Consider the following 9,806-nt stretch of genomic DNA (forward strand, 5'->3'; position numbering starts at 1 on the left):
AGATATGTTTCAGCTTTTAAAAATTATTCTGCTTAAATTATTTTGTTCTTGCCAACGTATTTTGGATTTCAGCAACCATCAGAAAAAAAAAAATCTGCTTAAAGGTCAATTTAGGGTCAGTTTTTACCAACTCCAAAAAACCAAGACTTGTGGGATCACTGCAGCTAGATTTTGGATGATGTTCATCATGCAACATACATTATTTAAAGGATGCTCTAATCTCCTGGGGCCTTCTATAACAGGGAACATTTAAAGCTTATGTAGACTTCATATCTTGGTGGAGTTGATTTGGCTGCAAAGAAAATATCAACAACGTTGGCAGGTATAGTGCTAAACTTTTAGTTCATCAGTTTAGGTACAATAGATGTCCAGTTTGAATTACAATTGTGATGCCATCATCGATAAGCCAATCATAAAGACGTATCAAGAAAAGACGTATTAGTGATTAGCGTGCTGAATGTTTGAGTAATTTTATCCTTTCATGCCGTGTGACTTCTTTAAAAGACTGTGAGAAAAAAAAGAGCTGGAACAGGACAAGCCTTAGCATTTTCCAATAAGTAAGTGTGAACACATCTCAGTGACACACAACACAAACGTACTTGTTAACAAGAGTTCACACATAATAGAGGCGTTTAACTGCATGTGCCTGTGTTACCCAGCAAGGTGAGGTGAGGCAAGGGGTAAGGTAGACGGTGCCTGCGTATCTTTTCTGCTAAGACTGTAATTATGGCATGCCATTATGGAGTGCAGAACAAAGGCGAGCCCTGCAGCTCTGCAGCAGCCGGCTCTATTGCCGCCTCTATTCACACTGCAGTTAATAACAATACTCCTGAATGCACTGCAGACAGCCCGGCGTCAACCCTCCCACGTGTGTCTCCTTAGGTGTGTGTGTGTATGAGAGACTGGAAAGGGGGGATGCCGTGTGTGAGACAAGGAAAGAGAAAGAGAGACTGTGATGGGTTTGCATGTTTGTACATTGCGTAGGTTGCACATGTATACAAGAGAGTTTGAAGAAGGGTCAAGGTTTCAAGCACACCTGCATGTATCTGCTACTGTGACCATCCAGGTATGGTTTACTGAGCCAGGCTCACCATCGTGATAAACAGAGATAAAAAGGATACATCTCCTTGGTTCAGGTGTGCCAGGGTGGCTGTATGTTTAGTGTGTATTTTGTTGCTGAGTAAGAGGTGGAATGGGTGGCCAATAGATCATTTTCACAGCAGATGTTTTGACTTGTTGTTGCAGAAAAAGAACAGGTGTTCCTGATAACATTAAGGTAACTCTTGTCTTTGCAGGAGTTCCAGTAACTCATGATGGTGTCACAGAGTACAAGAGTGTATAACATGATGATCATAAAACTGAAGCATGTAAAGCCACCATTATTCATCTATAACTGTGCTTTTCCTATTATCACATGTCAGAAAGGCTTAAGAGTATTCTTGAGAGATGAAGCTGTCTGTAAGGGGTACTCCCTACAAACACATTCATAATGGCAATGTTGCATTAGTTAGAATTTGGCAAAATGTAACATAACTGGTGACATGTGGTTACAGATTTTTATTGTATATTATCTCATTTGATCACTTGTGCTCCAAGTGATCATTCCATCATAACGGTATAGATATGGAGGAATAAAAAGGGGCACATCAATTCAATTCAATTTAGGTCTATTTTTATATATAGTGCCACAACTCAAGTTAAGTTGAAGGTAAGACAACAACAATAATAATATAATAATACAGAGAAAACCCCAGCAATTAGACGGCCCCTATGAGCCACCACTTGGCAGCTGTGGGAAGGAAAAACTCCCTTTTAACAGGAAGAAACCTCAGGGAGGTTGGACTGCTAACTGTTTAAGACAACTGCTTGTTGTTGTCTAAATTTTGTATGACCAACTGAAGTGCCAAAAATTAATTGGAAATATGACCTCATTATTTGAAACTTTGGCTACGTGTTGTGTTAATATCTCTAACAGTAACAGTGTATTTAGCAACATATCATATATAATAACAAAGTATCAACCACAGTGCCACAGAAGTTTCAATAGTTACATTTTACTTGCAGTACAGCATTTCCACAATGCTGCATTGTTTTGTTTACTTAAGCAGAGGAACCTCTTTCACCACTGGTTGTCACATTTAATTACACTGACTGTGATTTGGGTGCTGCCATAATGCTTCCTCATGCACTGTAGAGTGAATGGAGAGAGTTGAGCTCTCCAGCTAAAGAGGGACAGACTGACACAATACACAGTTGAATATTGTTATGGTTGGCATATGGCACATTGTTTATATGTGTTTCGCATATTGTTAAAAAGTACTTTCACAATTCACTCCGGTCACACAACAAACCTGTGTGCTGTTTTTTTTGCGTACTGTAAACATGATGTTGACACTGAAAGAAGTTATCATAAAATTTCAGAACACAGCAGTGAACCAAAGGAATACAGAATATGTTTAACCATCCAAGTATGTTTTTACTAGACGTTTCACCTAAACCACAGCAACAACAGCCCAGAAAAAAGATCTGCTAGAAATCTGCCAACCGCATGAGCTTACATTAAAACTTTCAAAGACATCATCATTATGACAAAATTTAAAGTGAAAACCCTGTGAGGGATTAGATGCTATTACCGAGGGTTTACTTTGTATAGCTGATACTCTGTTTAGATAGCCGGTTAAATTCTTCTGGCATTTAATCCCGTAGAATTGAAACATGAGCTGATGGTGTTCAGGTGCCAAAACAAGTAAGGGCAGTTTGCAGCGTGAGAAATCCATTCCATCTTGTCAAGTCAAACATTTAGACTCTCCATTTAATTAGAATTTACAGTCTACTGTGTACAAAGCCAAAACCTCTACAGTAAGAAAGAAATCCATGATATTTAGCAAAGTCAGTACTGTGACATTACAGTTACTGTACCAAATTTTCATTTGGACTTTCTGAAACAGTTTGACCATTCAATGAACTTAACAGTGCAGACAAAAAAGAATAAAAAAAATACTGATGAAAGAACATATGATAACAGCCTCAGCAGCTGTGTTCTCAGATCTTGCCCCTATCCCCCAGCTGACCCCCGGGTATTTAGGAACCAATTTAAACTAGTCTACTAAGAGTGTTTCTGAGGGAAAGCATGTCTTAATTGACAAATGGACCAGATGCAGGGACTCTTTCACAGAGAAAAGCAGACTTTTCTGATGAACAGCCAACTTTTAACTGCTAGAAGAGCTGTGTGTTGAGCCGAGTAGCCACAGTTCATCTGTAGCATTAGCCTTACATTAAAAATTGTGGGTAGCTGTATAAAATGGAAATATAAACAAAATTATGTGATTTTCAAATCATTTGGATTTATGATTCATTTAAGTTGACAATTCAAATTCAATTTCAAATGAGCTGAGAAAGCAAAGGACTTGAAGATTTATGTAAAGCTAAAAATGTGAAACATTTCAGGGTTAAGATGAGTAATAACATGATTGGGTAAAACAAGAACATTCCACAGTGGACGAGTCAATTTACAAGTATCATTCTTCAAAGTAAACATTTCAAAGATTTGAGACATTTCATAATAACAGATTCAGAGAATCCAGACAATTTACTGTACGAATGACAGCAATATCAGGAAGAAGGAACACGAGAAGCTGGAGAAATACCAAGGGCTCAGAGAAGAGCTCGAGAGGATGTGGAGGGTGAAGGTAACGGTGGTCCCCGTGGTAATCGGAGCACTAGGTGCGGTGACTCCCAAGCTAGGCGAGTGGCTCCAGCAGATCCCGGGAACAGCAGCGGAGATCTCTGTCCAGAAGAGCGCAGTCCTGGGAACAGCTAAGATACTGCGCAGGACCCTCAAGCTCCCAGGCCTCTGGTAGAGGACCCGAACTTGAAGGATAAACCGCCCGCAGGGGCGTGCTGGGTGTTTTTTAAAATTATATATATATATTAGGGGTGCAACGATACTTGTATCGATATTGAACCATTCGATACAGTGCGGTACGCATATGTATCGAACAATACAAAATTTTTAATTTATTTTATCGACTTTCCTTCTGACGATGCTGTCTGTGTTGAGCGCTCAGTGGATCTGCGCTCGACAGTGCAGCCTAGGCGGATTAGTCAAATGCAGATTCACTGAGCGCAGGGCAAGCTAGCCAGACAGAAGTTAAGCTCTCGTTGCAAGTCCGGAGGTCCCATTTTGACCTCCGGATTTCCAGGCCATATTCGGCACAGATGTTCCTGTACACTATGCCGGCCACTTGGTTATGGCGTTCCATGTATGCCTTGTCTGCTAGCATCTTACACCCTGCTGTTATGTGCTGGATTGTCTCTGGGGCATCTTTACACAGCCTGGGGTCTTGCCTGGTGTGATAGACCCCAGCCTCTATGGATCTTGTGCTCAGAGCTTGTACCTGTGCTGTCATGATTAGTGCCTCTGTGCTGTCTTTCATCCAGCTTTGTCCAGCCACTGGTAGGATTTCTGGGTATCAGCCACCTCCGCTATCTGCCGGTGGCACATACCGTGCAGGGGCCTGTCCTTCCATAATGGTTCAAGAAAATAGATTTATTAATCACATGGGACAATAAGGACTACAAGCTAGCTGGGGAAACCAATGAGCATTGGTATGTAGGAGAGTAAACGCAATAACTAAACTAAGCTAAAACAGACCTTTGATGGTCTGTCCCCTGGACCTGTCAAATAATCCAAGAAGACGCTAATATTAAAAAAGATCATAGCAAAACTCCAATTACTTTAAAACTTGAATACATGAAACATTCTTAGTCCTGGCTCTCCACATATTAACACTTGGTGAGGGCAGCTTCTAGTGTGATGCTTTGACTTCACTAGAAATAGATGTAAAACCCAACATTTGATCAAAAAATACTGATTGAAATTGTCTGTAAGTATCTTTATGTGAAGAGAATTTAATGATTACACATTAGTCAACAAAATACTTTTGACGTTTTCCATTGTGCACGAGTCCATGTTTGTGCTCGTATCACTCAGAAAAAGTTGCCTGTAATTTACCTCGGTTAAACTGCTTTATCACTTCAAAATGAAATACCTCATGATCATAATTATCACTTTTTTGAAGAGGTACTGGGAACAAAGCCAGAACCGTTTGTTAATACAGAAACCCTCAGGCCGGCCTGTATTTACTGTTTTTCTTAATGACACTTCAGTCGACTCGGTGGTAAGTCCGTATATGTTAACATATGTGGTTCAAATCTGAGTCTCCACAACTGGGTGTACAAATGTGAGACCACAAGTAAAGAAAATGTCACATACATTTTGAATCTTGTTAAAAAATCTCATTGAAAAGTCCAATATTCTTGGTGTGTGTTGAGGTGTGTTTGGGCATTTTGAATCCTCCTCTGTAAAAATGCAAATCAGAGAAAATAGGCAGTTGCTTTCACTGGGGCAGAAAGAAAATTCAGGAAACAGACTCAAACCTTTTGTGAAACTTTTATCGAGACATCCACAGTGAAATGCTGGTAGTTCTTTGTCCAAATCAAATGTTTCATCACGTTTTCCCTCTGAGGAAATGGTTTAGAGATGCTATTTGTTCTTTAGCTTTACAAGTTTTAATCGCCTGATTTTTTTTTTACTATTCTTCCTTGGGATAATTTGTTTAAAGAGCCTTTAATTCCTCAGTGGGAACCTTGAATCTTATTCTGCTTCAGGTGCAACAGCACCAGTTTCCACATGAGACAGCAGTGTGTGAGCTGCTATCATGTATGCTTTGGAGAGTATTCTGCCCTCACTGCTACACTGGATACAGTTATGCAGATAGATAAACTCCTCGACAACTGACAGGTGTATCGTCCCTTTTATTGACGCTGCCTTCAATTATCAACAGAGTGAAACTACAAACAGAAGAAATAAGCAATATTCAGCCTATATATTCACACGATAATGCAAATCAGTTGGCTAAACTAGCTAACATTGGAAAGAAAGTAAATCTGAATACAGTACACCTTTAACCATAAAAGTGCATAAATAATAGCAAATATAGTTGCATTAACTCTTGTTCAACTTAAATACTCACAAGCGATGCTTTCTGTAAAACAACGAAGAGGATGGATGCAGATGTTTATCTGAACAACATGCTGAGTCAGTCTTTTCTCAAAGTGTGCTGCATTACTAACTCTACAGCTAATAACAAACAAATCTTGGCATGAAAGAACTGTAGCGACTCTTGCTGGTGGGAAGAAGAACTACACCAGCACACTCCCCGTCTGACATCTATTGGATGTCATCACCATCTTTAAGGATCAATGTCTCTATTAGTATTTCGCAGCAGGAGTACAGTCTCTGTCACTGGTCTTAAGAAGGTTTTAGATATTCCTCCAGAAGTGACCTTTACCTCAATCTTTCTGACATGTCCGTCTTGGCTAGGAAAGGTCTCAACAACCACCCCCATGGGCCAGTGGTTTCTTTTAGCTCGACTGTCCTTTAGAAGAACTAGATCTCCCTTTTGAAGGTTTTGACTCACAGATTGCCATTTTCTTCGCTCTTGGAGTGTCGGCAGGTACTGTGTTTTCCAACGGTGCCAGAAGACATTTGAAAGATGTTGCACTTGTCTCCATTGGCGTCCGAACATATCTTTATTGTCAAAGTGTCCGGGTGGTGTAGGTGGTAATCCAGTTTTCTGCGAAAGGAGGGTAGCAGGCGTAAGAAGAAGGGGGCAATCTGGATCTGATGAGACTGGTAGTAGCGGTCGAGAGTTTACAATAGCGGTTACCTCTGCTAGAAGGGTAACGAGAACCTCATGGGTCAACAGGCAAACTGAGTTGACAGTTAGCATAGAGTCCAGTATACGCTTCACGATGCCGATCATGCGCTCCCAACTTCCTCCCATATGAGAACTATGAGGAGGGTTGAAGATCCATGTGCATTCAGTCTTGGATAAAAAGTCTTGAATTTCCTGGTTGCCGCAGTGTTTTGAAGTTATTCCGAGCTCCTTGCACGCTCCCAGAAAGTTGGTCCCACAGTCGGACCTCAGCTGCTTTACTGGTCCTCGGATAGAGATGAATCGTCTCAGAGCATTGATAAAACTAGACGACTCCATCGTCTCGATGACCTCAACATGAATGGCCCTGATGCCCAAGCAGGTGAAGATGACGGCCCAGCGTTTGCTGCTAGCAAGGCCTCCTCTTGTTCTCCGAGAGCTTATTGTCCACGGTCCAAAGACGTCAACTCCGACGTAAGTGAACGGGGGGCAGACTGTCACACGATCGATGGGTAAGTCTAACATTTTTTGCGTTTCTGTGTTCCACCTGAGCTTGCGGCAAATTACACAGTGGTGGATGACTGAACTGATGCTCCGTTTCCCACCAACAATCCAGAAGCCAGCGGATCTCATGGCTCCCTCTGTGAAATGGCGCCCCTGGTGCTGCACCTGTTGGTGGTAGTGTCGGATTAGTAAAGTAGTTAAATGGTGGTTGCCTGGGATGATAATGGGGTGTGCTTCGTCGCTTTCCATGCTGGCTTGTGAAAGGCGACCACCAACCCTGAGACAGTCTGCATTGTCTTTGAAAGGAGAGAGTTTTCTGAGAAGGCTCTGTTTTGGAATGTCTTTTTGGGCTTGAAGACATGTGAAGATGTCAGGGTAAACCTCGTGTTGAAGACCACTCAGAACAACGCTCTTTGCCTTACTGTAATCTTCTGGACTAAGACTTTTGCAGATATGCCAGCCATGACACCCTTTTGGGGGAGTGCTATTCCTGTAACACCTTGCAATATGAATGAGCCTTGCTATTGCTCTCAACAGTGACCCCCAAGTAGAGAAAGACGCAAATCGTCTCGTTTCGAGGAAAGAAGCCACGACATTGGTTGAAAGTGATGTCACTGTTGGACGGATCTCAGGATCTGATTCAGGATTGACTAGTTCAAAGGTATGTTTAGTCACTTCAGGAGTTGCTCTCAGTAGGTAATCTGGTCCTTTGAGCCATGTGCTTGATGAGAGTGCACTAGCTGGGATTGATCTTGAAGCTATGTCGGCCGGGTTAAGCTCTGTTGGAACGCAGTTCCACTGCTCTGGGTTGGACGATTTTCGAATCCTCTGTACGCGATTGCATACATAGACGTAGAATCGTCTGGATTCATTCTGTATGTATCCAAGTACCACTCTGCTGTCTGTGAAAAATCTTGTAGAATGGAAGGGAACATCAATTTCCTCTGTGATAATGTCAGCAATCTCGACAGCAAGAACAGCTGCACATAGCTCGAGCCTGGGGATTGTTATTTCTTGCTGCGGTGTGAGTTTTGCTTTGCCAAACATGAATCCCAGTTCATTGTTGCCTTCTGAGTCTGTTAGCTTGACATAGGCTACTGCAGCGATTGCTTTTGTAGACGCGTCACAGAATATACAGAGCTCCCTTTTTTCTGCACCATTGAAGGATATAGAGGTGTACATTCTCGGTATTCTGACTTCTTCGAGAAGTTTCAGGGACTCTTTCCATGCACTCCACTCTTGGAGCAACTTTTCTGGGAGTGGATCATCCCATTGACATATGTCTGTGGAAAGTTCTCTAAGGAGAGCTCTGCCTTTGATGCTGACCGGAGCTGCAAACCCGAGAGGGTCAAACAGACTGTTGACAACTGAAAGTACCCCTCTGCGGGTATAGGGCTTCTCAGCAGTGGACACTTGAAACGTGAATTTGTCTGTTGCAATGTCCCAGCTTATTCCAAGGCTTCTTTGCATAGGTGGAATGTCAGCTCCTAGGTCGAGGTCTTTTAGACCTTTGGCTAGATCGTTTTTGTGGAATGCCTTCATTACGTCCATGTCATTGGATGCAATCTTGTGTAGCCTCAGATTAGATGAAGCCATAGTGTCTTGAGCGTTTTGCATAACAACAATGGCATCAGTACTTGATTGGAAGGAGGCAAGACAATCATCTACGTAAAAATGTCGTTCCACCAGATGTTGTGTAGTGATGTCTTGCTTGTCTCGGTCCTCTGATGCCCTTCTGAGTCCGTAAGTTGCAACCGCGGGCGACGGGCTGTTGCCAAAGACATGTACAGTCATTCTGTATTCCACGATCGGTTGATCCATGTCATTGTTTTGGTGCCAGAGGAATCTCAAAAAGTTCCGGTGGTCCTCCCTGACCACGAAGCAATGGAACATTTGTTTGATATCGGCTGTGACTGCCACCTTTTCTTCACGGAGTCGCATCAACACACCCAACAAGCTATTGTTGAGGTTGGGCCCAGTAAGAAGAACATCGTTGAGGGATACTCCATTGTGTTGTGCGCTTGAGTCGAAGACAATGCGTATTTGTTCTGGTTTGCGCGGGTGGTACACGCCGAAGAAGGGGAGGTACCAGCACTCTTCTTCTTTAGTGAGTGGTGGCGCTATCTCAGCGTGGCCATTGTCAAACAAAGTTTGCATAAAGTCTGTAAACTGACCTTTTACCTGAGGGCGTTTGTTCAGCATGTGGCGTACCGATGTAAGGCGTTGCATAGCCTGCCGCTTATTGTTCGGCAGCCGTGGCCTGGGTGAACGAAAAGGTAGTGGCGCGACCCAACTGTTAGCACTGTCCTGGTAGACTTCCTTATCCATTATCTGTAAAAAGGCCCTTTCCTCCTGTGAGTAGCCGAGGCTCTCGTCCAAACTTGTTTGTTTGAAAACTGTTTCTCCAATCGAAGAGTGCTTTCTTCGCATTGGGGTGTTGACCTTGTTGTAGCCTTGCGAGTTGAAACTTTCCTTTACCTGAATGGCATTTTTGCATGGAAGGAAGTGACTTGGACGACCATTGTCTAAGATGTTCGTTTTGAAAATGTTAGCACGCACGGGTTTGTGAGCTCCACCCAGGCA

Source organism: Maylandia zebra, linkage group LG4, assembly GCF_041146795.1.
Source record: "Maylandia zebra isolate NMK-2024a linkage group LG4, Mzebra_GT3a, whole genome shotgun sequence".
Taxonomy (NCBI): domain Eukaryota; kingdom Metazoa; phylum Chordata; class Actinopteri; order Cichliformes; family Cichlidae; genus Maylandia; species Maylandia zebra.